Source organism: Schistocerca gregaria, chromosome 2, assembly GCF_023897955.1.
Source record: "Schistocerca gregaria isolate iqSchGreg1 chromosome 2, iqSchGreg1.2, whole genome shotgun sequence".
Lineage (NCBI taxonomy): Eukaryota > Metazoa > Arthropoda > Insecta > Orthoptera > Acrididae > Schistocerca > Schistocerca gregaria.
In genome coordinates, this window is record NC_064921.1 from 318,298,018 (window position 1) to 318,324,605 (window position 26,588).

A 26,588-nucleotide genomic window follows, 5' to 3' on the forward strand; every position below is an offset into this window, starting at 1 on the left:
CGAAGCATCGCAAGATACAGTCACTTAAAGGGAAAGTCGATGAAACAGCGTGGTTTGAAAGCTGAAGGTTGAGAATTGCGTCTCATAGAAAGGTTAAATCGAAAAAATTATAATAATTCAGCGATGTTCAAAAGACAGTTATTCTATTAAGTGACAATCTCGTTTTGTGTCATGGGAATATATTAATGCATGGTGCCAGATGTGTCTTTATTTGGGAATTATTTTGTGGAGAAATGTCTCGTGTTGTGTATTAGTGACATTCATGCTCGGATGCTGGATTGCTTTGACGCCAGTTACGTCAGATACGTATGCCTGTGCGAAGTTAGTTTGTTTATGTTTTCGACTAGCGTCGTCGTAACCTAATTTTCAGTTTAATATAGTGCGCTAATGAATAGTAAAGCGCCAGTTACATTGACTTAATTGAGTTAAGGATGAACTAGAAAAATCAGGATATAAAGCTTTTTGTTTAGTTTTGTTTTTGCTCCAGTATCTTCGTAAGTTTCTGGTGATTTGTCGGACGAAACAATTTTCTTCGGGTGAATGACAAGTAGACGGGGCTGATGAGAGGCGAGGTGGAGCCGTGAGTTACCGGTATGCGGTAGGAGGTGGCCGAGCAGCGGGGCGGGCCGGACGACGCCCGCTGAGTGGAGGCGCCGCGACGCCGACGGACAGCTGAGGAGAGCCGCTGGCTCCCGGGCTAGCGAGCGATCAGGCGGCTGCGACGGCGTCAGCTGGGGCGACGGGCGACGGGCGACCGTCCGCGGGCACTGCGAGGCGCGCACTGCCTATTGATCCCGCGAGGGAGGCGGGGCTGGCGCAGCAGCGCCGCGCGCGACTCGGGCCGCAAACGCGCCGGAAGGCACTCGCGGGCCTGTTGCGCGCTGCGCCGTGCTGTGCGGCTATCGGCCGGCGCCGCAGCTGCCGACTGGAAGGCCGCTTCCTACTGTTGCGGAAGCGGGCACGGCCGATAGCGTCTCGAGTCTCTGTCTCCACAGCAGACGGGCGCACCGTTACCAATGCGTCCTCTTTTATCGATGTAATAAAATGAAACACCTGCAACCATCCTTGTAATGTTATTTACTACCATCTAACAACCGTTTTCGGAGACTCAAAACACCATCTTCGAGCCTGGGCGGCCGGTGTCACCGAGCGGTTCTAGGCGCTTCAGTCCAAAACTGCGCTGTTGCTACGGTCGCAGGTTCTAATTCCGCCTCGCTCATGGATGTGTGTGATGTCCTTAGGTTACTTAAGCGTAAGTAGTTCTAAATTTTAGGGAACTGATGATCTCAGATGTCAAATCCCATAGTGCTCAGAGCTATTTGAGCCATTTTTGATACTAATGTGACTGCGAGCGTCAGGTGCAATCGTGTATTATCGGAAGTGTTTAATCCTGTTCGCGAGTAAAGAGCACGGGAGCTGTGCGCGAATCGTGCCCTCAAGGCGATACAAATGCCCACACTGCCCGCGAACAGCATCACGCCAAAATCTGATCTAATCTGTCTCTATTTCTGCTTTTAGATTTCATTTCCGGTAAGTAAAAACTAGGAACCTAAATAGGGAAGGCCGACATACGTCTGTTCTTTTCTGCCTCTATGTGCTACATGAAATCTTATGGATTCGTTAAAAAATGAAACAAGTCCATTTCTTGCGTCTGTAGTGGTATACCCCAAGCACGAAGTGAACAAAATTTCGTCTCCTTTGCCCACTGTTATATTAGTCATGCTTGAACATCGTTTAATCCCGTGCGCAGTAACAGAAGACGAACATGAGTTGGGCGGTCGGCACCACAGCGCTACACACTCCACAACCTAAGGACATCACACACATCCATGCCCGAGGGGCGACATTAGTATCCTTTACATTGTCGTAATTACTACATTACGACAATGCAATGTATACTTGCTACACATTATTACGTGCATAGTATTTCCTGAAGTGTTGTCTTAAGCACCGATGTTTGGTTGCACAAAAGGCCCATGGAATGAAAAGGTAATAATAGTTAGCTTATAACAATTCTGTTCTGAAGAAAAACTAATGAATCTGCGCTAGGGCGGACGCCTTTACGAGCCATCTTGTCTCAAAAGACTTTGCATGTGTTTATACAAGTTGGAAAAAACGTTCTAAACAACACCTCGACACAACCAGCGTACTTTAAAAACATGTAGCACATCGCCATAATCACACCGCAGCTCTGCCAGAAAAAATTTAAACTGTCAAAGTCCCAATCTCAGTTTATTGTTTTTTTACCACGTCCATGATGCCACTTATTTCGGCACACCTTGCCTGGAGATTAGAGTGATGTAGGACGCAGTGTATTGCTGGTGTTTTCTGCTGGATACCAAATTATTTCACTTGCTCCTTATCGAAGCAACTACAGCAGACTTTTGACCAATCATTGCAGGATCTCCACCTGTTGCAATCAACGGAAGTTTTCCCAACAAGGGTCATACTCGTTAATAACGTTTCCTAAGCAAGAAAACAAGTTGAACTCATCCTCAAGACCTCTCACAAACACCGCAAGCTGAGCAACATCCGTCATGTCCGTGATTTCATTTAAAAAATCCTTAAACTTATCTTACAGTTGCGTTTCTAGTTTGTTCGGTGCATCTGCAAACTGTTGTCCGTGAAAGAGGACCTGTTTTCAAAACCGGAAGAGTCGCTGACCACAAGATTGTTGGGGCAGCAAAAAGCACCCCTAAACAAATTCTCCATCGCTGAAGGGACTCGCTATTTTATTTTTAGAGGAATGTGATAGCTCACTCTCATTGCAACATGATTGATCAAATGTGTGTGAATTCGTAAGGGGCCAAACTCCTGAGGTCATCGGTCCTTAAACTTACACACTACTTAAACTAACTTATGCACACATATCCATGCTCGAGGGAGGACTCGAAGCTCCGGCGGGAGGGGCCGCGCAATCCGTGACATGACGCCTCAAACCACGCGGCCAATCCGAGCGGCAACAGCATTGTGGATGACATGGTTCTCTTCTTGTAAATAAGATAGAAAGGGAAGGTAATATAATAAGAAAAAAACGGGATAGTTCTTTATAAATAATGGTAACGTTTTAAAGAAATAACATGTATCTATATGAACTTTCCTCCCTGTCTTTGCTCGATAAGTTTGGCGTCCTTTCCCCAGTATCAAAAGTGGTCACGAATTTCTCGTGCAGGAGTTGGAAATGTGGCTTCATGTGTTACTTCTTCCACTCCGATAAAAAAGCATTACGAAAGAAACGCTGAGGGCCCGCTTGTGTTTCAATAAAAATTAATCTTTTTCTTTCTGCGGGTTGAAGCGTAGAATTTCATCTTGAGGATCTTAACTCCTTCTCAGCCATTTTCTTCTCACTAATTTTGTCCTACAACGAATACCAAAGAGACGTAAAGTAAACAGGCCTGTCTTGCGACACGCGCGTCACTAGGAAATGGCAGATGTTAGCAGAGGAATGGTGGGGGAGCTGCCGGCTCACAACGCTCGCGGGCAAGCCGCGTTGTCTTTCACAGGCGCTCGAGCCCACAATAGCGCATGTGGCCACCCTTCGATTAGATCTTTGCTTTCATTTCCGATACATACTGGAAATAAAACCTAAACACCGGAATATATACAGTCGGTGGACTTTTATTCATAGCATGCTCTTCCTTTAAAGTGTAGGGCTTTTTTTCTTACAGTTCTAACAGTTCCTACTTGCTTCATTTCTTATGCATCTGTTGCTGTATATATTAGAAGATGTATGCTTCAACCATTTGCAGTGTTTCTTATTATAATATTCGAAATGAGTTTCTTAAGCTTATAGGGGACACCTTTTATGCTACATACACGAATAGAAGAATAACGTTTACTTGGGGTATCATTTGTTTAATTTACTTGAAATAAAAACTTTCAGGTTCGCCGTTGACATTGTAATTCTGTCAGAGACAGCAAAGGATTTGAAAGACCAGTTGAACGGAATGAATAGTGTCTTGAAAGGAGGATATAAGATGAACATCAACAAAAGCAAAACGAGGATAATGGAATGTAGTCGAATTAAGTCGGGTGATGCTGAGGGAATTAGATTAGGAAATGAGACACTTAAAGTAGTGAAGGAGTTTTGATATTTGGGGAGCAAAATAACTGATGATGGTCGAAGTAGAGAGGATATAAAATGTAGACTGCCAATGGCAAGGAAAGCGTTTCTGAAGAAGAGAAACTTGTTAACATCGAGTATAGATTTAAGTGTCAGGAAGTCATTTCTGAAAGTATTTGTATGGAGTGTAGCCATGTATGGAAGTGAAACATGGACGATAAATAGTTTGGACAAGAAGAGAACAGAAGCTTTCGAAATGTGGTGCTACAGAAGAATGCTGAAGATTGGATGGGTAGATCACATAACTAATGAGGAAGTATTGAATAGGATTGGGGAGAAGAGAAGTTTGCGGCACAACTTGACCAGAAGAAGGGATCGTTTGGTAGGAAATGTTCTGAGGCATCAAGGGATCACCAATTTAGTATTGGAGGGCAGCGTGGAGGGTAAAAATCGTAGAGGGAGGCCAAGAGATGAATATACTAAGCAGATTCAGAAGGATGTAGGTTGCAGTAGGTACTGGGAGATGAAGAAGCTTGCACAGGATAGAGTAGCATGGAGAACTGCATCAAACCAGTCTCAGGACTGAAGACCACAACAACAACAACAACAACAACAACAACAGCAACTTTGCTTTACCATGACGGATTTCCTCAGGGAACTATAGGTTGCGCTGCAGCTTTCAGGAATCATTTTAGATAATAACTGTGTGGATACAACTTCTCTGAATTTGAGGGCCTCGTAGCTTATGCCAGTGGATAAAAACCTTAATGTGGCTGACAGCCTCTTCTCGCAGATCACAACTTCTCTCAAGAGGGTATGGTTTATCGTCATATATGGTTCGAAGACTTTCAGCAGGAGCGAAAAGCATGTTTCGACCATTCTCAAATAATTCATCAGCTCCAAGCTCATTGCTCAGTAAGTAGCAGAGTTTGGATGAATTTCTTTCCTTGCATAAGCCATTTCTATACCCATAGCTACGCATTTCCCTTTCTCTCTAGACCATTACGTCATTTGTGCTTTGTTCAAGACAGTGAGGAGAACGATTATCTGCAGGCCCAACGGTTCTAGGCGCTATAGTCTGGAACCGCGCGACCACTACGGTCGTAGGTTCGATCCTGCCTCGGGAATCCTGCCTCGGGCATAGATGTGTGTGATGTCCTTAGTTTAGTTATGTTTAAGTAGTTCTAAGTTCTAGGGGACTGATGACCTCAGAAGTTAAGTCCCATAGTGCTCAGAGCCATCTGAACCATTTCTTGATTATCTGCAGCAGAGTTTCCTTACGTAGAAATTGGTGGCATAAATTACGAAGTAATAAACTGTACAAGACAGCAACCAGTTAAGCTATATTTAGGGTACTGGTTTAAAAAAATTATTTCAAAAGTTGCAGTCAAATATTTACAAGTCTTCTCCCAGAGCAACTTCAGCTGTGCCTACATGACACAAGCTGCCTGCCTTTTAGAACACAGGTAGTTCTGCCCAGTTAAAGCTGCTGAGAAGAGAGGCCTTCAGACCTCTGCTGAAATTACTAGCAAATTGATGCCATGTGTTAGCCAATAGCGTACATGGGAGACAGGTCAGGTGTGTCGACGCCGAAGGGTTCTACAGAGCAGAATGCATTTACGTCTCTCTGTTGTGATCCAGACCTTGACTAGACCAGACGCCAATGTCTCTGCACTACATGACCGGCCACCAACAGAACCTAACACGAACCGCCTCCCCTAGCGTTGCCCGCTAAATTTAGTTGTTGGAACTCCTAGACTAGTTTATACTTGGTAGCTTCCTACCACAACGCGCCCTGTGTATCACGTACGTCGAAATACATTCTCTTTCCAGAATGAGTGTGCGCTGATATAAAACTTCCTGGCAGATTAAAACTGTGTGCCGGACCGAGACACGAACTCGGGACCTTTGCCTTTCGCGGTCAAGTGCTCTACCAACTGAGCTACCCAGGCACGAATCACGGCCGGTCCTCACAGCTTTACTTCCGCCAGTACCTCGTCTCCTACCTTCCAATTCCCTTTATTTGATCTATTTTTCCGTTCTATCATTTTAACATCAGCCCTGAATGCCCGCATGAAAAGTCCTGAACTCTCGACTACCTGTAAACTGTCATCAGCAGCGGAATGCAACAACCTCCCTCATCCCGCATTTCTACAGCACTTTGATAATACAGCTTGTGACAGAATTACTATAAAATAAAGATGTCATGCTATTTTCTGTAAGCACTCCAACCTCCCAAAGCTGTTTGCTGTAACTTTACCGAATTTCTCCAAATACCCGCGTTTCCATTCTAAGATGTATGCAAACACGTGATTCTGAATGTTTAAACCAATACCTCAGCATATTATTTTAAGAAAATACGCAGATAACACACATTAAACATGTAGCACAGTAAGATATTTCAACAAATTTACTCATATCTCAGGTAAGACAATGACCGCAATGCAACATAATTTGTACCAAGACTTGTCCCTGCATTGTTAATTTGTGACGTCACTATATGACTGTCCCAAGTAGACTCGTAAAAAATACCTTCACACACGTTACAACGCTAAATGTACACTGTAACCAATTACCACCCCATAACAGAGGATTGGTAGAGGAAATACATCATGACTCAAAAACACGAGGAGAAGACCCAAGTATAATCGTTCCAGTGCTCATAAAGCACTCCGCAGATAAGGTGCAGAGCGCTTAGGGCATTGTATGGAAAATGTTACAGAAATGCACTTTATTAAAATAAAACTAGAAAAATGTGCATGCAGCAATCCCCGCTGTTTACTCGTGACTGACAGAGAAGCTAGCTGGATAAAGATTGGTGTCCCCGCTCTCACCACAGCCTCTGACCGGGGATACACTACCAGACGCCAGCCACACGTGCCCTCCATGTGATGGTACCTCCCATGAGCGGAAGCGAAGAACGTGATAAGGCAGACACGTCGCCACCAGCAGAAATGCACAACAGGTGACGAGGAGGAGAAAGCAATCTATATCAACAAGGCTAAAAATTTGTTTATACAAAACTGTCTAATTCTCTAGAATATTTACAGAAAACGAAATGCTATTACATACTACTGACGCTAACAAAGTCCTCCCATACAATAAAGTACTTGAAAATCTAAATCGTTTCCCGAAAGGCATGATGCAAATGAAAAAATAATTCTAGTTTACGTGTCATACAGCTGCCACTGTTTCCATCAGCTTATTACCAATAGTTTAATTGGAGTGAAACACAGCTTGCTATGTGTTTGTACTGTTAGAGCAATAGGAACTCTAACATACGGAAGAAGACAGCACGAATCAACCAACCACATAACGCGATTGTATTTCTAGTGTCAATAAGAATACTAAACTCTGTATTTATAACTGAAAGTCGCGTGTTGATCACACCTAAAACTACATGACAACTCTGCAACCCTCTACCAGTAGAGGGTTCATCGAACCAATACCAGACTGTATATCCTCCGTTCCTCTCTCAAACAACGTGGAAAGAAATTAACACTTAAATATTTCCGCTTGACGGTCACTTATCGCTATGTAGGTGGACGTCAGCTTATAAGCATTAAGCGTTTCAACGAGTAAGAAAGAAAGAAATCGGGAGTAACAAAGCTGGGACATGTGTGTAGGATTTTTCGAGCATTTGTATGTTTCACTGTTTACTCTTATAGTTGTTTCAACATACACATATGAAATCCCATGACTGGTTTCCAGTCTCCGCAGTAAATTAAGCTTCCAAGGAAGAGCAATAGGATAGTTCTCACGTAACGTCGATTGGTAATCTTACAGAGCATGCTTTTAAGATAGGATAATCTTGAGTGCGCTTACTTTCTTGTAACCTTCTGCATTTTATGTCTATGCGCGAAAACGCAATCGAATATCGGAATCAGTTCTCAAAATGTGTCGTGCAGGCTATAAATAATTCTAGTTTAGATCTGTGGTGGTAGATGTTCTTAGGTATTCTACGACTATTTATTGCCAACAGCGTAGTGGAGGCTGTAACACACACTATTACGTGTTTATATCGTTAGAGCAGTGAGGACTGATGGTTGAAAGCAGCATCTAACACATTTCACGAAACAATGAAGTAACGCGATTTCATCAGAAGTGTCACCTACTACGCTATAGGTAGGTTCGATCAACATCTAAGAAGTACGGAACTACTCCGTGAACTGAAATGAGAACCCTTGAAAGTGTGACGACATTTTTTTTTTTTTAAATACTAACGAGAAAATTAAGAGAACTAGCATTTGCGGCTGTCTACAGAATGATTCCGTTGTCGCCAACGTACATTTCTTTAAGGACCATGAAGACAAGATAACAATATTAGGGTTCGTATGGAGGCGTATAGATAGTCGTTTCTTCCTCACTCCATTTGCGAGTCAAACAGGAGAGGGAATTACCAGTAATGGTACATGTATCCTCTGTCATGCTCTGTAGGGTGGCTTGCGGACTACCTACTGCTTGAAGTGCATATGTAGTAGAACAGTTCACATAGCACTCCGTCTTCAGGCCACAAGTGGCCCATCGGGACCATCCGACCGCCGTGTCATCCTCAGATGAGGAGGGGCGTGTGGTCAGCACACCGCTCGCCCGGTCGTTATGATGGTTTTCTTTGACCGAAGCCGCTACTATTCGGTCGAGTAGCTCCTCAATTGGCATCACGAGGCTGAGTGCACCCGGAAAAATGGCAACAGTGCATGGCTGCCCGTATGGTCACCCAGCCAAGTGCCGGCCACGCCCGACATCTCTTATCTTCGGTGCTCTGACGGGAAACGGTGTATCCACTGCGGCAAGGCCGTTGACTAGTAGAATAGTTGAGCCGTTTAAATTATCTGAGAAATGATATGACATACAAGTATGACAAAGGCACAGGCAAGAAAGCAGTAAAATTTGTGGACATATTTTGAACAATAAACAGGTACTTTAGAAACAAGATACACAAAATAACAAGAATATAGTAATGATCATCCATACATTATTCTGCGAAAATGAGTTGTGGTTCATTTCAAAACGACAAGAAATTATTCAGGCAGCTGAAAAGAGGTTTCTTGGGGCTGTGACAGGCTATAACAGAGTAGACACATTAAGAAACAGTCACAGTAGGAAAAAAAATTAAACATACTTAAAGTAAGAGGGAAAACTGAAGACAACAGCAGAACATGGATTGAACATCTCGTCAGAACTAACAGTGGCAGCCAGAAATTATAATCCAATAGGACGAAGAGGACAGAGAAGGCCAAGAAAGTGCAGAAGATGTACCATGTGGAGAGCTATCGCGCATACATCGAAAACAGACAAGTTCTTTTAGCGGAGAGCGTTCACGGTATATAAAATATTTTTATGAAAAAGTGGTACATTTGACCAGGTGGTACCTACGAGCATCGACACGTATTTACTACCTGGGAGTCTTTGTATTTGTTAATCAAAAACTAACTATTTACTCAACAATTATAACAATAATGTTTGCTTGTATGAGCTCACGGTGAAAACAATACTTCAAGTAAACTTAGGCTATAGAGGGTTGTTCCTTGAGTTGATTTTAACTCAAGCGCTGATACATCAAAAGATCAACGAATGAGTCCCTATCTGCACTGAACTAAGAATTTGAAAAGCTCAGTTTTTTGCAGCCCATTCTCAAGAAGTTGGCACATGGCTTCACTCATAACCTTTGTTTAGGGAGAGTCTTGATGCAACTCGGCCGAAAATAGTGACAATAACACACCTGGCTTTCTTGCTTTCCATGCACGTGTTACCTCTGTGAATTCTCGCTAAACACATTCCCTGGCTTGCAACACGCTGTTCTGTTTCATGGCTCAATATGATAACACATGTCAAGGTGACGCATGTCATATCCACCCAGTTGCACCGCAAGCTACGTAAGATTTATGAGAATGAACAAGATGTACTTATAATTTTACTTTACGTAAGTGGAAAAAGTTTTGTACATTTTCAAATATTTTGATTCAGTTTCTTTTACTTCTTCTTAAAAGTTTCTGAGGATGGCGAATGTATAGCTGAGACAGGCAGCTATTAGAAACCTGTTACTGTCACTTTATCTAAAAATCGTATAATAAATATCACACACTAATAAAATCAAGCCTCATTCTCTGTCAGTTTCCGAAGCAACGGACCATGCTGAATCACGTACAGAATAGATCTCTTTGGTACTTTTAGTAATTGCTTCACAGCAGCATCTTTAGAAACTCTCTTATAAAGTATTGGGTAGTCAAGGAGAGCATGGAAACAAAAGATGCTGCGAGGCAAGCTTCTATTATGTAGCGCCTCTGCGCACAAAGCAGAAGAATTAAAACGGCGCTCGCATTATTTGCCCTGGCGTCCTGCAAGCCGAAATTGACGAATGTGTCCGCTGCAGAACGTTCCTCCCCCTGCCCCCCCCCCCCCCCACCCACGTCAAACTCTCCCACTCCCCTCTTACACTCCTCTAGTCCTAGACGTTCTTGTCCTGTGGTTTCTCAGGCCTCCATTAAAACACCAGGTGAATCTGGTAGACATATACTCATATAAATTTTTCACATTTTGTTTCAATATATCATGGACACTTTTAAACATGGTGACCGATTGAAATTTTTTATGCTACAGGGGGACGTGAACTACTTCTTTTCCCTTTTTCTAAGCCCAGCTACCTGAAAACCATTTACAATTAACAAAATAAATATTTATGAAGTTTGGAAAGTAAGGTAAACTGAAACAATATCCCTTTCATTTGCTTATCTTTAAAGTTCATCTTAATTTCTTTCTGTTTCATTTTGTACATTTGTCAACTGTGTGTATTCATTGTTTATGATTCACATAAATTATGCAAAACTGTTTGTGATTTTGAACCGTAAAAAATAGGTCATTTGTTTGTTGAAAACCATAGGTGTCGTTAAATAAGGCGATGACACTGCACTACCGGTTAAAGGTAATGAAAAAAAGTTACATTTGTGGGACTACTAGTTACAGTTTTAGGGAAAGTTATTATAATTCCGCGGCAAGTTGCTACAGTTGTGGGGCAAGTAATTGTAGTTAGAGGGGATGAGTTGTTAGTTTCAGAGTGATTGTCACAGTTTTCGGGTGGGAGAGGAAGAGGCCCAAGTTGATACATTTTCAGAGCAGTGCATGTTGTTACAGTTTTTTATCAGTTTGTTACAGTTTTGGGGGAAAGCTGATACAGTTTTGGAGCAAATTTCCTCAGTTTTGCGTCAAGTTGTTTTACAGTTGTAAGGGCATGGTGATGATGCAGTTTCGCTGTAACAGGAGGCAATTGTTAGAATAAGTCCTAATTGCTGGAACAAGTCTCAACTTGCTGAATCAGTGTCATAAGACTTGCTGTCATTTGTACATACATATTGGGCAATGTTTTGTGGACAATAACATCCCTGCCCAGAGTCCTGACCTGAAACTGACGGAACGCCTCTGGGATGAGTTAGAACATGGACTTCATTCTAGACTCGAGTACCACTACTTTCTGTGGTTTCGGCTCTTGAGGAAGTAGGGGCTGGCATTCAACTACGGACGTTCAGCCATCTCACTGAAAACATTCTCAGCAGAATGCAGGCTGGATACACCCCGTATTAATTTTACAATGTTGAAATTTTACTGTGATATGGGGAGCATTTCTTACAGGCTTGATGTAATATGTAACGACGTCAACAAATTGGGGAATTCTTGTCCGTAAAATGATGATGTATGTGTATTTTGTTACAGTTATGATTTGTTGCGGCATGACAATCTGATTTTCCTTGTGAAGACAACATGAGAAATTACAAAAGGAAGACAAACAGAGACACCGCACAAAAAGAAACACATAACGAAGTGACAGAAGCAATAGTTTATTCTTCACTGAGGAAGAACAATAATAGATATGGAATAAATTTCATGTTACTACAGCGATTCTATCGAAAAACGAAAACTGACTCTGCTGGTAATAATATTTATAGTTAAAGGTAATTCCACAGTTAAGACTTGATACTAAAAGCCCAACATCAGGATCACAACCAGCTACCAGTTGCAATCCGCCCAGCAGATCATCTTCAGGTCTAAGTTGGTGCAGGAAAAAAAGGGAAAAACAATACAAAATTATTAGAAAAAAATTGTCTTATAAAGACTATACTCAAATGTATGAATAACAACAAACTATTGTGAACAATGCATACGTAGCTGTACGTAGTGCGATTTTTCAACACTGACCTAAAACTAATGTAAAATACAAGGATATAGTTGGGAAAAAAAAATTCGAATAGTCGCATGACATTTGCCCAAGTCATAGACGACTACTTAACGTAGTGTAAAAGAGATTCTTCAATTACAAAATAAAACACATTATTTAATGAAAATTAAGATTTCAAAGATATATTAATGTAGATTTCATCATGTACGATGAGTTACACAATAAAGCATATACAACTTTGCGGTACATTGTGTATTTTACATTTTCGTTCTTGTTTACATATTTTAATCGGCTACAGGATCAACAATCATATACACTTTGCATCAATATTGGAATCACACAGCCAATCGGTTGCAAATAAATATCTGGTACATTGACCTAGGTTCTTCATTAAAATGAAATTTTAAGAAACCGTTAAGTTACATTGCGAGAAGGCAATGGTTGAAGCTTAGAGTAGATATACTCAAGTCAAAAATGAAAATAAACATATTCCAGCCTTTGCCACGTATACCTTGCTAGGAACAGCATCACTCTGAGAAACACATCGTATGTCTTGCTAGAAACAACATGAGTCTGATGTTCCTAACAGGGCAACCGGTTGGCAGTGTGATTCCTATGTTGTAAGTTACGTACGGTTGCTGAGAGGGATCCACACTTAAAACATATATAATTTGCGTAGCTTGAAACATGTGTCCGTTAAAATAAAAGTTTAAAAATAACCGTCGCTTAAAAAAAAAATTAAAATAAACACACACTGAGGACTCTTGCTGTAACTTGGAAACAAGGAGGAAAAAGGAACACAGTTACAAAATATTTGTAGCTTTTAGCAACCAATTACTACAAATTATCGGAGGTGTTAAGTGGTAACAGTTTGAGAAAATAGAGTGGCCACTAGAGTGTGCCACCTACCACAGCAGTGGTGAAAGCGATGCAATAGTGTCAAAGGCTGCAGTCTGCACTGACCATCTTGCATCAAATCCAACTAACAAGATAATCACATCTATGCTTATGGAATGAATATTACAATAAGTGTTATCGAAGAATTCATTCTGTTGGTTCTTTTCTTATGGATAAATTTCATGTTCTTCAAGATTGTCAAGATACTGTCTTTATTTTCTCTATGCAAGATATCCAAGTAATTGTAAATACCAGTAATTTGATGGTTATGTGTTGCTAAATGTGTACCTAGAGCAGATTTACTTTGTATAAAAGTATGTTCATTGAAACGAGTTTTAAATATTAAACCAGTCTGACCGATACTGTTCTGTCAGTCATCACGTGCTATCTTATTAACCCCAGAGTTTAATTTATTCTTTCACTGTGATATATTACGAAGAAAACTTTGTGGCAACGTATTTTCGGTTCTAAAAGCAACTTCTAAGTTAGATTTATACAGGGACCATTAAATTTTATCAGAAGTTGTGTCATGATATGCCGTGCTGACAAAACGATATTTCTTCCTCAATTTAGGTTCGACTTCTCCGTGATTTCATTTGTTGTATGTGTGTGCACGAGTAAAGTTATTTCTGCAATCTACTTCAAGATCTGAGTTTCCTTACCAGCCTCGTTCTGTGCTAAAGGGTAGTGACATCACTCTAAACAACAATGAGTAAAAATAGGCTTTCTTATGCTTTCTAGGATGGCATGATTTAAAATGAATAATACTGGTTCATGTCTGTTTCCTATAAATGCTGAATTTGTGTTTATCATTAATACGAGGTCAGGCAACTCCTTCGACACCTCTTAAATTTCGCACTCCCAAAATCGGGCGTTAGAGCCGCAGGGGAACACAACTTACCTGAATGGGTGTTGAAGTCTCAGTACAAGTACCTTTTTAAAGTGCTCTGCAAAGAAGCGCAGGTGACAGCAAGCGTGTTGCCAAACTGAAGGGTCTTACAGGGATGCTTTGCCATTTCATTCGCACGTCAATTGTGATTACGCCACAGGAGAGCACGAAACGGGACGGCTGAAAATGCATATATAAATGTTTCACTCAGCCACCCATAAGGAAACCGCGTGATTTGAACTCTAGACGATCCCGTTCGACCTCCATCACAGAGGCGTCAAGAGAAGGGTGAAATGTGGGTAACAGGGCGTGTGGTGAGTTTTCCTTTGTATAACAGTCCTCGGTGACATTGGGCAGAACTGTGGTGAAATTTGGTGCCAATGTGACCTCATTAACTTATCTTACACTTCGCACGAACCTCTGAGCTCGGGTCTTTTTCCGTAGGTGTCGATACTTTGCTGTTTTGAAGCGTCGCTTAGCTCAAGGGTTACATTGCAGGGCGCCACGTTTTTGCGCGATTACAGAGGAATATGTAAGCAAATTTCAGTCAAATTTCACAGTGGGTGACAAATACGGGGCTTCAAATAAAGCGTCGCTTTAATTGTGTTGAGCAATTTAGTTATTATATTGTAAGGCTAACACCTGCAATACAGCTACCAGTGATGCAGTCGTTTAGCTCGAATGGACACCTGCCTGTCCCAAGCACTGCATGGACAATGGCGATCACAGAAAACAATCCGCCTGTACACATAAACACGTGGGATTGTTTCCCTCCGAGTCTCCAGCACTCGCTGCGGTTCCTGGTGATGCAGGCCTCGCCACGGATGGTGCTACGCTGGTGCCACCAGTCCTGAGTCTTCAAGCGCTCGTCCCTGTACCCATTCGTGACCTAGCTAAGTAGGTCAGCACGCACCCGATCTGCGGCCGTCGACGTCGAGAGGCACCCCCTGCCCAGGTGCCAATCGTCTGCAGTCCCTCAACACGGAGCAAACAGGATCAATATTGGCGGCGTCTCGCGATTCTTCCGGTTGGATACACCGCCAAAACACTTTGCCAGCCGTGAGCCGAACTGCTGGGCCAAGTGCCCTCTCTGCCCCGCTTCACGAGACGACACTTACGACATCGTCTGGGCTATCGCCTCACAGGATACCTCCAACAACAAATTTCATCCACAATCAACAACTGAGGAGCGCATCACAGGCTGCGTATCACACTGCTAGTTTATCATCGAGTACCTTCATCACATCCCTTCGTGGGGCAACACCTCCATCATCGTCTCCAAGCTATTGTTTCTCGAGACTACCTGCTATGGACACAACTGAAGACCGTGGAGAAGCTGGCAGGCTGAGTGCCATACTGCTAGGCTATCGCAGGGTGTTTCCTCCGCATTGCTTCATGGGACGTTATCCCCGCCTCTCCAAGCCCTCATCTTGCAGTTCTTCATTCTACCACTGATAGTGGTCACCTACAACAATTACAGTCTAGTGTACAGCGATTTACTCTAATCCTGCATCAAGTTCCACACTTAGAAACTATTATTCTGTTTTTCACTGACGTAATAAAGTAAATGTGGTGTCTGTCGTTTCTTACATGTCCAAAAGGAATTAATTATATTAATTGCCAGTGGGCATTGATGAAATCAATCTGGAAAGTTGAAAAATTGTGCCAGGCCAGGATGCGAAGCTGGGGCTCCTGATTATTAGGCACAAGCACTGACAACCATTTCGATCCTATGAATCAAGAGAGAAAGGCATTAATGATATTAACTGCCAGTGGGCATTGATGAAATCAATCTGGAAAGTTGCAAAATTGTGCCAGGCCAGGATTCGAAGCTGGGGCTCCTGATTATTAGGCACAAGCACTGACCACCATTTCGATCCTATGAATCAAGAGAGAAAGGCGTTAATGATATTAACTGCCAGTGGGCATTGATGAAATCAATCTGGAAAGTTGTAAAATTGTGCCAGGCCAGGATGCGAAGCTGGGGCTCCTGATTATTAGGCACAAGCACTGACCACTGTGCCGTCCGCATAAAGTGGTAATTGCAACTGCACGTACTACCCTAGCACGCCGGTAAGAATTGGAACGTTATGCGCATTCTCACTGAAGTGATCATTGGCTGTCCTCTCCATAATTATATGTGTGCTGCCTGTTGTTTGGGGAATGTCCTATCACTACACTGCGAATGCACATCATGCTCGAGCTCTTACAGGAATCGGCAAAATACCGCGAGTGATGAGTATAATGGGCAACGGGCACTACTTCAGTAGTGTGTGTGGACGATCTGGGAATTTGGGTCTGACTGGAGGCGTGCTGGGGTAGTCCGTGCATTTGCGATGACCACTGTATTCGGATGGCGCAGTGGTTGGCGCATGTGCCTAGCTAGTACACAGGAGACCATGTTTGGCACGAATTTTGAACTTTCGCCACCCATTTAAACAATGCCCACTAGCAGTTAATGTCATTAATTCCCTTGTGTATTTACTTAAAAGTTCTATTGTTCTGGCTGCCTGGTGGGTAGAGTGTCGTTCGCACGCAGTCATGAACACAATACTAATCGTTCATATAAATTGTAGATGTTTTCATCTAATCAAAGGTTAGTACGACTAAACTTGTCTGTTTACATTTATATTCCTTTATTTCTATATTTATCGTTCTATAACATTCCAAACACGGCCAAATAGTAAGGGAGGTAACACGTTACTTACGTGTAAATGATGCTGCAGTAGTTCGTTACTAAGCATTTTTTGTAGAAGTTTCTATTATCTGCAATTTAATCCAGAATAGCTCGAGCAACGGCTCAATGAACTTTGCCCCCCTCCCTCCCGCCCCCGTCCCCACCCCCCTAAAACGGCGTTGCTAAAGTGGAACGTTACTGATCAACTTATAAAAATGCTTGGTGGTGTCAGTTCGACACGATCAATACCATGTCCTCGGATTCATATGTTAACACTCTGTACGTATTTTAGACGTGGAGATATCATTGTAATACTCGACAAACATAATAGAACAATTTAGATCTGAAAAACTTTAATTTGAGGGTACATTGTGTCTTACACCCATTGTAGGCCTAAAATGGAATTAACTACATTATTCCAGTAGCTGGCAGTAATTCTAAGGGCCTATTTGTTTGTGTGATTGCTTCGTAAGCACAGTATGTGTTTTCTGCAGTTATGCACTTGGTCAGCTTTTTTAACTAAATCAGCTAAATTAGGCCTAAGCGTCAAGTTTTCCTGCCCGATTAGCATGTTTTTTCAGCCACACGTATTTAGGCATGAAAACAGCTTTGGGGCATAATGTTTCAAGCACAAATTTTGACATATGTGTGTATGTGAGTGTGTGTGTGTGTGTGTGTGTGTGTGTGTGTGTGTGTGTGTGGAAAATTTGTGACACCTGACATAGTCGTTTATGTTGCTGATATATATTTGCAATCTTGCCGACGTGGAAAGAACACTGAGGAACTTGACAAACATGTGGAAAATATTTAATTTTCGAGAAATAACATTGTTACTTTTGACATAAATATTGTCTTTTTGTATTGATCACGGTTCTGAAGATATTTTAGACATGAAAAGAACATTGTGATACTTGAAAAGCACCATGGAACAATTTAGATATGGAACATCATTTATGTGAGCCTCCTTTGTGGTTACTTGATGTTAATCTGGAAGTTCATGACGTAAACATTGTGTGTGTGGGCGGGGGGGTCTGACCTAGTGTAGATATGGAAATATGGCAAAATACATCCTTTGCATAAAATTTTGGATAAATATTTAATTTGGCACAAAAAATGATCCCGTTTGAACCCACCTCCACCACCTTGCATTTTCAAAATTTTGCGCCACCTACATCTATCTTGTATTTTTCAGCGACTGCAGCACCGACTACCGGTAGAAACGTGAACTATGCACCAGGTTGCCTATAGATATACAACTCATATCGTTTGGTAACAGCTTCAACCACATACAGCCTGCTCAATTTAAAACTCTGAACAGGCTCTCAGTGTATTTTAAAATTGTTTCCTTAGAACTTTTTGCTGTCAAACATAACATTTCCTCATTGCTACCTTTGTCGCCCCATTCACTTGGTTTTTAATGTAGCTTATCTACGGAGTATATTGTCCTATTATACTATTGTAATCTTGAATATGTCTAGTCTGATCGCCTTTAGATTAGGGCGAAAGTCACATTTAGTTACTACGTTAGTATAGATGCGTGTCTGGATGCAGCGTTTATTGAGCAGTCGCCCAAATAAGGAAGAAGGCAGCTTACAACTAATACGAATGATTGCGAAGGTTTTTCTTCTTCCTTCGCTCACAATGTCACCTTTGCCTCCCGAAGTCTAAAAGATGCGCGTTTCGATTTTACTAAAGAAAGCTCTTTGATTAGGTGAGTGCACGGCATGTTTCACAACTGCTATTACAGATTTCTAGGGGTTGTAGAAGGGACTTAGTAGATAAAAGTTCTGATATCGAACCCATGTCCGGAAAGGTACCATTTGGATACAAAGTAAGTTTTGAAGACAGTATCATTTTACTTCACAGTACGGCAGGTAATGGAGTTGCTTAAAACCTATATCGACAACGTTCATCAGATCGCCTTCTTCCCTCACTTACCATTTTCGTCAGACTACAACAACGACTGCAAGAAATTTATAAGTTTTCAAGTTGACGGTTGACAGTAGTGCTCCACGGAAACACGCCGTGTGTTTGAAAGCACGAGTTGCACATACACCTTGTTCAACGAATAGCAGGGCCGCCACATGGAGAAGGTCTCGTAGAGCACATATGAGGGCTCATTTCCGGACATTGAGTTCCTTATAGAAACCTTATATTCCTGATATGTCCCCTCTACAACCGCTGGAAGGCTGTAATAGGAGCTATGAACCACATTGCAAGTGTAGTGTAATGTCGTATGAAGTTGAAAAAAGGGAAAGACTGAAACTTAGTGCCGGTACATAGCCGACGCTATCTAATAGCACCAAAAAGGCTGCCGATCTTAACGCCCAGCCCAACTGACGAGTTATCGTCAACAGCGTCATATGCCTTCACTCCATGAGACACTAAGTGAAGCTTTGTAATATAATGCAGATTGTAGTTGCAGAGTATGATCATCAAGAAGCTTACGGCACCAACTCACCTTCCTCTGCCACCAAATACTGATTGTGTTTTATTACCTCTACCACCAAGCTTCGAATCGACTACCTTCGAGTTGAGCGCCCCCGTAAAGCAGTGCGTTAGCAAAATCAGCTACAAAGGCGGGTTTACTCGTTGTCGATGTGATGTAACTTTAGGGAGAGGGAGAGGGGGAGAGAGAGAGGGAGAGAGAGAGAGAGAGAGAGAGAGAGAGGGGGGGGGAGACAGTGGCAAAGGGCATCAGCGAGGAGTAGAGCCTTCTGGAGAATTTGTGCGAGGTTTCCTAGCCAGTGACAGCATTACATAGGCATGGAAAAAAACGACTATTTTGCACGTCGAGAAGTATCGTGCATTCTGTCCAAGGCCAGAGCCAGTCGTCAAGGCGGCCTCGTGTTCTCTGCAGGACGGGTGACTTCCTGGACGCTGGCAGCACTTAGCTCCGTCCAATCCAGCACACTGTGCGTCGCTTTCTGCATGTGTTAGACTTTTCTTGGAGGCCTTCAGGAGACGCTATAGGTCAAAATCTTATGGCATGTTCGGACGTGTATGTGGTTGTTTTTTAGTATACATAAAAGCTGTCGCAGCCGAGTTAAAGACATCACAAGAAAAATAACATGGAAATGACATCCTGAGACTGAATTAACCTAGTTAACAATGTACAAAACGAGATTAAAAAAATACGGGGTCTGTGTAGTAAGTCAGCATCTTTGGTTATTTAGCTTCATGATTTAAAGATCACGTTTACAACAAACATTTGTTAACTATTGTAGTCACAAGACCAACAGTTGAACACATTTACTAGAGAAAATACTTGTGTGTGGCCGTCCTTTTCAAAGTTCAGAGAATGAATTTATACCTGATGTAACAAGCGACGTCAACGGAGTAACTACGGTGGCAGCTTGAAATGAAAACTGTGAACAACAGATGTGCATTCGAACAATCAGCTGTGAACAAGAAGTGTTAAGTAATGGACGTGCGACCATATTGTGTCATCGTCGTTGTGTCACAAATCGCAAAATAATAATATCTCTAAATGAAGGGCTGAAGACTTTTTCCAGAATATTTTGAAGAAAGAAAATCTTGTGTATTAGTCGACCACCAATATTAACGCACCAAAGAGTGAGGGCGTTTCGGTCGGCTTGTGAGCTTTTATCGGGATCTTTTTCCAGGACACGCTGAACCGTTAGATTGTAAGTGCACAACTGCCTTAAAATCATTCTTAGTATGATACGCTGTTCTTAGTCACCACTGTTCTTGTTTACTGTACGTCACCGCTTGTTTCCGATAATGGCCGCAGGACGCTAAGTGCAAAAATCTCGTGGTCGGGTAGTCAAAGTTTATCTCGCACGCCATGACTCCCTAACAAAAACAATGGCACGTGGACACCTGTCACGACTTGATTTCTGGTAGAAATCGTCAAGAGTAAACAGGCTTAGCGTTATCGGTAGTAACCTACCAAAAGGTAACAAGGTTTAGAAATTCACATGAAGTGTCAACGCTTTGACGACGTAATCGTAAAGCAAATGTGGCGGGGCGATGGAAGAACGTCCCAAAGAAGGGTTTTTCTGACAGTTTCACATGGTTGTATGAGCTTTCTCTGCGTTGCACTCAAGAGGATAAACTACCATCAAAAACTCTGCTGCTGACTATGATAAATTTTACTTCGCTCGGAGATTTTTACAGACGTTTATTTCACTCCATTCTGAACTAGTGTTGAATACACAACGTGAGAACCGCCGTTATTCATTGTAGTATTCTACTGACGTACAGGGGTTGGACTAAAATATGGAACATTGCGAGAAATCCATATTTGAACATAAATACAGATGCTAGCCAAGCTTGCATGTTACACTGTTGTAATTGACCACGAACGGCAACCTGTTCAACATCCTCAATACGTTGGAAGTATAAGCCGTGACCAGAACAGTGTTCTCTGTAGTAGTTGTGGGGCGGCGAAGAAGTTGTCGAATGAGTTGTTTGAATGTTCATTTCACGTAACAGACTATTGCCGATGCAACATATGTGGGACGGCGAAGAAGTCGTTGTTTAATGTTGAATGAAAGTTGAACATTGCCACCTTAAATCACGCGAGCCTGGCAACTAATTTGGTGGCCAGTCAGAAAGCGAAGGGAAACTTACTGACCTTAGTTCCCAGTCTGCACGGCCACATTCCTGTACAGCCCAGCTAAACGAAAAATATCCATAGTTCTTCACGGGATTAGGGCTGCTTCAATAAAATTTAAAGTTCCAAACAAGATTTTATTATCTTAAAGGCTCACACAAATTACTTGAAACTTCTGAAAATGCTAAAGACATTAAATATTGTTAATTCAGCCAATCGTTTAATAGTTCAGAGGCGACTTCTACAGCAAGTTCCTCCCGAATAGTTCATTACTCTAACTAACGGTGCTCTATTAATAGTTCGCAATAATGTTAAAAAAAAAGATTAATGCTCGCCTTAAAAGTGGAGTTAGTCACCACTTGCCACGCGGAATTATACTTCACACGGACGGCACAATAACAGTTTGTTCCCGAAGTCTAAACGATCCAGGACGGTGTACAGTCCTCGCGATTTTCAATGTCCGTTTACATTGCTAAGTACGCGCATGTCACAGCCCGCTATGACGTCACCCGAGGCGAGGCGCGATCGGACGTTAAACTCGCGTGGACTAGGCGTTGGTCTAATGCGGAGTGAGCTTACTACTGCCTCTGCCGCTCTTTTTATATAGCTCCGGCGCGTACCGCCAAGAGAGCATCTGTTCTTTCCGTTCCTATGCAGATGCCTGCAGCCTCCAAATGATCGCTATCTCAGGCACATAATCTTAAATATCCCATTTAATAATAGCTTTACAAACTTCTCAATTTTTGTATACATACATCTGAGCAGTACAGAAGCACGTAGAAAATCTCAGCCCGCTAAAATTAAAACTTTACTCTCTAGAATTTTTACAATGGAACTAACGGTAGATTGTTACCTCTGAACCATAGCTTTATCAAGACTTGTATCAGCTGTTAATTATGCTACAAGACTAAAACTTGGTGTAGCTTTGTTAATTGTCCTATCTGATCATTGGTCTTAAAGAATTTGTTTTATCATTAAAATTTAAAGTACTTAATCTATAATGCTTATGTACATTTTACTCACAAAAGTAGTTTTTACTAAATTACTAAAAAACTAGAAGAGGTAACTGATTGTGGTATTTCCATTATTATTATTAGGGTGAACTGAAGCATCCTACCAATTTTCAATATTGTAGCTCTATTATTTCGCGCCTCTGATTTTTCCGAAAAACGCGGATTCTGGAGTCAATTTTAGTTTTATGGTTTTGGAAACCAGCACCACTCATTAATGACTTCTTACTGCACCTTCTCACCAAATTTTGGCTTCCTAGCGTCATTATTTAGCGCCTCCTATTTTTCTTTCAAAACGTGAATTTTACGTAAACTACTAATTTTATAACATTAAGATTTGTTACCTGAAACATTATTACATAGAACTATACTTTAACAAAGTTTTACACACAAATCTTAATTTTTACTTTTATGTTAAATGTGGTGCAATACTATATGCAGGCGCGTTACGATGACGTGACGCTACTAGCAGTGAACTAGGGTAAGTCCCGTGCACTCGCTCGCCTCTGTATCTTATACATGATACAGCGCTTGCTTTGCTTCATAGTGAGTGCATTTTTTCGGAGATAAGGGACTTCGAACCGGGGCAAATTGTTGGTGCTCGTATGGTGAGTGCTTCCGTAACCAGGATAGCAGAAGTGCTTCGTGTTTCGAAAGGACCGAATTGAAGATTTTTACTGCGTACAGCGAAAGCGGAAAAAGTCACGCGCTAAGTCACAACGCGGACGAAAGTGTATCTTGAATGATCTTAACAGACGGTCGTTGAAGAACATTCTAACAAAAAAAATAACGTCTGCAAAAGTTATTGCATAGTTGACACTGCTCTAGCTACAGCGCCAAAACAATATGATGTGATCTCCATAAGCATGGAACTGCAGCGCGAGCTGCAATTCCAAAACCATTCATCAGCGATGCAAATGCCCGTAACATGGAAAACGCCCTGCAGCCGGAACATCTGGCTTATGGAGCAACGGAAGAGTGTCATTTGGTTGGATGAATCGCTTTTTTACACTGTTTCCAATTTCATGTAGAGATACGTCCCGAGAGTGGAACTCGCTGGGAGACTGATGATGATTTAGGCAGCCGTATCGTGGTATTTCGTGGGTCTCATGGTTCCTCTGCATGCTCACACCACGGCGAGGGTTACGTGATCCCACAGCACAATGATTGTTCCGCAAGAGTGATGCTGTGTTCCAAAAGGAAAGGGCACCGGTTTATACAGCTCACATCTTCCAGGACTGGTTTTCTCAGCTTCACATTGAACTGTCGCATATTCTCTGTCCATCAAAATCACCAGATCTCAACATTAATGAGGCTTTGTGGTATTATTTGGAGAGAAGAGTGCGTGATCATTATCTTCATCAAAGTGCCAATGCTTCGCAGGAAGAATGAACAAGATTCCCTTGAACACCATACCGGACATGAATTCATCCATTCCAAGACGACTGGAAGCTGTTCTGACTGCCATTAGCTTTCCCACACCTTATTAGACAAGGTAATGCGTTGTGTCTTTGGTGCTTCCACATTTTTGTCCAAGCCTTATGTATCATTATTTCCTTCTAACTCAAATCGATTGTTCATACCAAGACGAATCATAAAATAAGAGTTCCGTGAGACTTGGTTAATACTGAAAGCCGATAATATAGCTACGCAGTACCCTCTGCATGCAGATTATCATCATTTTACGTGGGCCTAAGTATTTATGTAAATGCAGATTAGATTCTGTTCCCGTCATATCTAACGGGACTGCACAGCAGCGACTTACCTGTGTTCATCAGGGAAACGAGTTTGTAGAATCCATGTGAAAACGTATCTCTTGCAGTAAACGGCATCGGGTTTTCTTCGATTAATTTCTTTAATTTTTCGTCTTCTTTTATGCCTTCCAGCTGCTCGCCAGTTCGTCTTATTTCATATGGCATTCAGCAATATCCAGTCCTTTGGGCTAACAAATTCCTGTGACATTTTTCAAAGAGGAAATTAAATTTAATAAATGTTTTTTTATTTTTTAGTCTTTGATCACAATATAAATTCCTTTGACGATGACCGGTTTCAGTGAGTAATTACCATCTTCAGATCTGTTCTACACCATATCCTAATGTGATAGAGCCATAATGGCATCGTCAAAACATATAAATAACTCAGGATAGCATCGTCATATAGATCTAAAATGTGGTCATTACTGACTGAAACCGGCCATTGTCAAAGGAATTTATATTGGGGTCAAAGACTGGAATAAAAACAATTTGACAGTATTGGATCTCTTCATATTCGCGATTATGTCGCAGCTGGTTAAATTTAATAGATTACCTACTCCGCATTGTAAAAATGAAACGCTTCGTTGAAATGACGTTCACGTAAGTTATTCACACTACCTGAAAGTAAGATAACCGTGGGTATTGTACCGTACCGCGCAACGAGTTTCTTTTGTAAATATAAGATAGCTGAAACGCCTCCAATCTTTTTTATTAGTTAGAACGTCCGATATTCATGCTTTATTACGGAGTGGTGACTTTTCTGTAGCGCCGTCCCAACTTTTCTTCCGAAGTAATTTCCTTCCAAGTCGAGCGGCAGACGGAGAATAGAGACAGGAAGAAGTACGGCACGACAATAAGGGATGAATTGGAAGTTGTGTGAAAACGAGGGAACCTGATCCCACGAGTCGGTAAACTGAGGAGAAGATATCGAGAGCTAAAACTTTCCAGCTGCAGCACAAAATTCTAATTCAAGGCTTTACAGTTCCACAAAGGACTGACATCGCCTTGTTAACGGGACTAACGTACTGTGAACGATAAATCGGTTTTATTTCATCTCTGATTTCGACGTTTTTGTTTCAGTGCGTGACGATTTTAGGTCTGTGTCGTGTCCATCTAGTAAGTAGTACAGTAAATAAAAAGCTGTACAATAAATAAAAAAGTCATATATCATGAAATAAACTAATTATTTCACTTTTAAAGCAAATATTGTCAGCTTTTCTACAGTTAGGACCATTTATCGAAAAAAGCTTCCTTTACAGTTGATCACCATTCTGTTTTCGCCCCCAGCGCAGCTTTTTGTGCTTTTAAGTTAAATGAATTTCTTATTTTCTTAATTTACGAATGCTCAGCTTTTCGTAAATAGTTTTAGGTCTCAGCGTGCCAAGACATATTACAACAGTTGTTCCCAACCATGCTGAGACAATTACCCCTGAATGTAATTCCTCCAATGCCTAGCTAAACTTCAGAAGTGAAAAACAAGTTTATTTGCCCTCTTTTATTTTTAAAATGGTCAGCGATTAATAATATTTTGTTTTGTAAGTGTTTTATTAAACCAAATTCTAATTTCCCTTTTTGTTTCATCTACTTTCGCTTACTTAAGTCTTGAACACAACGTTTCTTTTCCATGTGCTGTGTTTGGTTAGTCTGTTTGCTAGAGTGAAAAATAACACAATTTCTAGTGCTTCGCGGGTACTACCTACAACTCCTCCTCAGAAAAGAAAGCTGCACCACTGCCCTCACAAGAGACACAGGCTTCTTCCACTTCCTATTATTTCATTTAAAATCAGTCAGATTTAAATGTGTGGTCTGTACTCACAGTTTTTAAATTTCTTGGTTTCTGGACTCCTTACTTCTGAACTGACAGGAACTTTGCGTCTAACCACTATCACTAATAATAATAATAATAATAATAATAATGTGTACACAGCACAGTATCCACTACGTAGTGACGATGCCGTTCTGAAAAGTAATACCTCCAAATTTTTTTATGTGAAAACGCAAAGCTTTCTAAATAAACATTATTAACATTTTACATTTTTATTTTCCGTGTCTATCATATCTGAAGTCTTCTGCCGCTAGAGGGCACCGAACTGTAGCATGTAACATGGCGGTGTGTATTTTAACTACGTCGGAGCTTGAAAAAGAGTATGAAGCAATCTAGTTTTGAATTCGAAGAGTTTTTCCACACGTGGAGCAACATCTTCTTCAGACTGACAATCTCAGATCACACACAAGCGCTGGGACATCTGCAGCAGTCCGGCCCGTTGGGTTCACTGTCACTGATCATTTTCCATACAGTTCCAACTTGCCACATGCGATTTTCATCTGTCCTTAAAGGACACCTTCGAGAATTTCACTTTGGTAGCAACGAAGTGGTGCAAACCGAGGTGACGTAGCTTCGTCAAAAAATCAAACATTCTATACTTACGGTATCAACAAGATCGTCTCTCGTTGGTAGAAATGTGTTCGTCGCCATGTTGAGAAATAAGTAAGTAGACACGAACAATAAAGATATAGAATATTAATAGCGTTTATCTTTTTTAAAAGCT

General features: G+C 41.6%; 1 protein-coding gene across 16 annotated transcripts in view; it reads right to left on the bottom strand.

The window, feature by feature from the left end:
* LOC126336946 (sodium bicarbonate cotransporter 3) overlaps positions 1–26,588 on the bottom strand; it is a 1,595,930-nt gene that overhangs the window by 918,614 nt on the left and 650,728 nt on the right. For 4 of the 16 annotated variants that reach the window (XM_050001129.1, XM_050001130.1, XM_050001125.1 and 1 more), the window contains exon 1: positions 590–766. The exons of 9 other annotated variants lie outside the window; for them this stretch is intronic. The gene's annotated coding sequence lies outside the window, so the exon portion shown is untranslated. Of the gene's footprint in view, positions 1–589; positions 767–26,588 lie in introns of those variants that run through there. 3 more of the 16 variants (XM_050001148.1, XM_050001147.1, XM_050001146.1) reach the window with 1 other exon arrangement.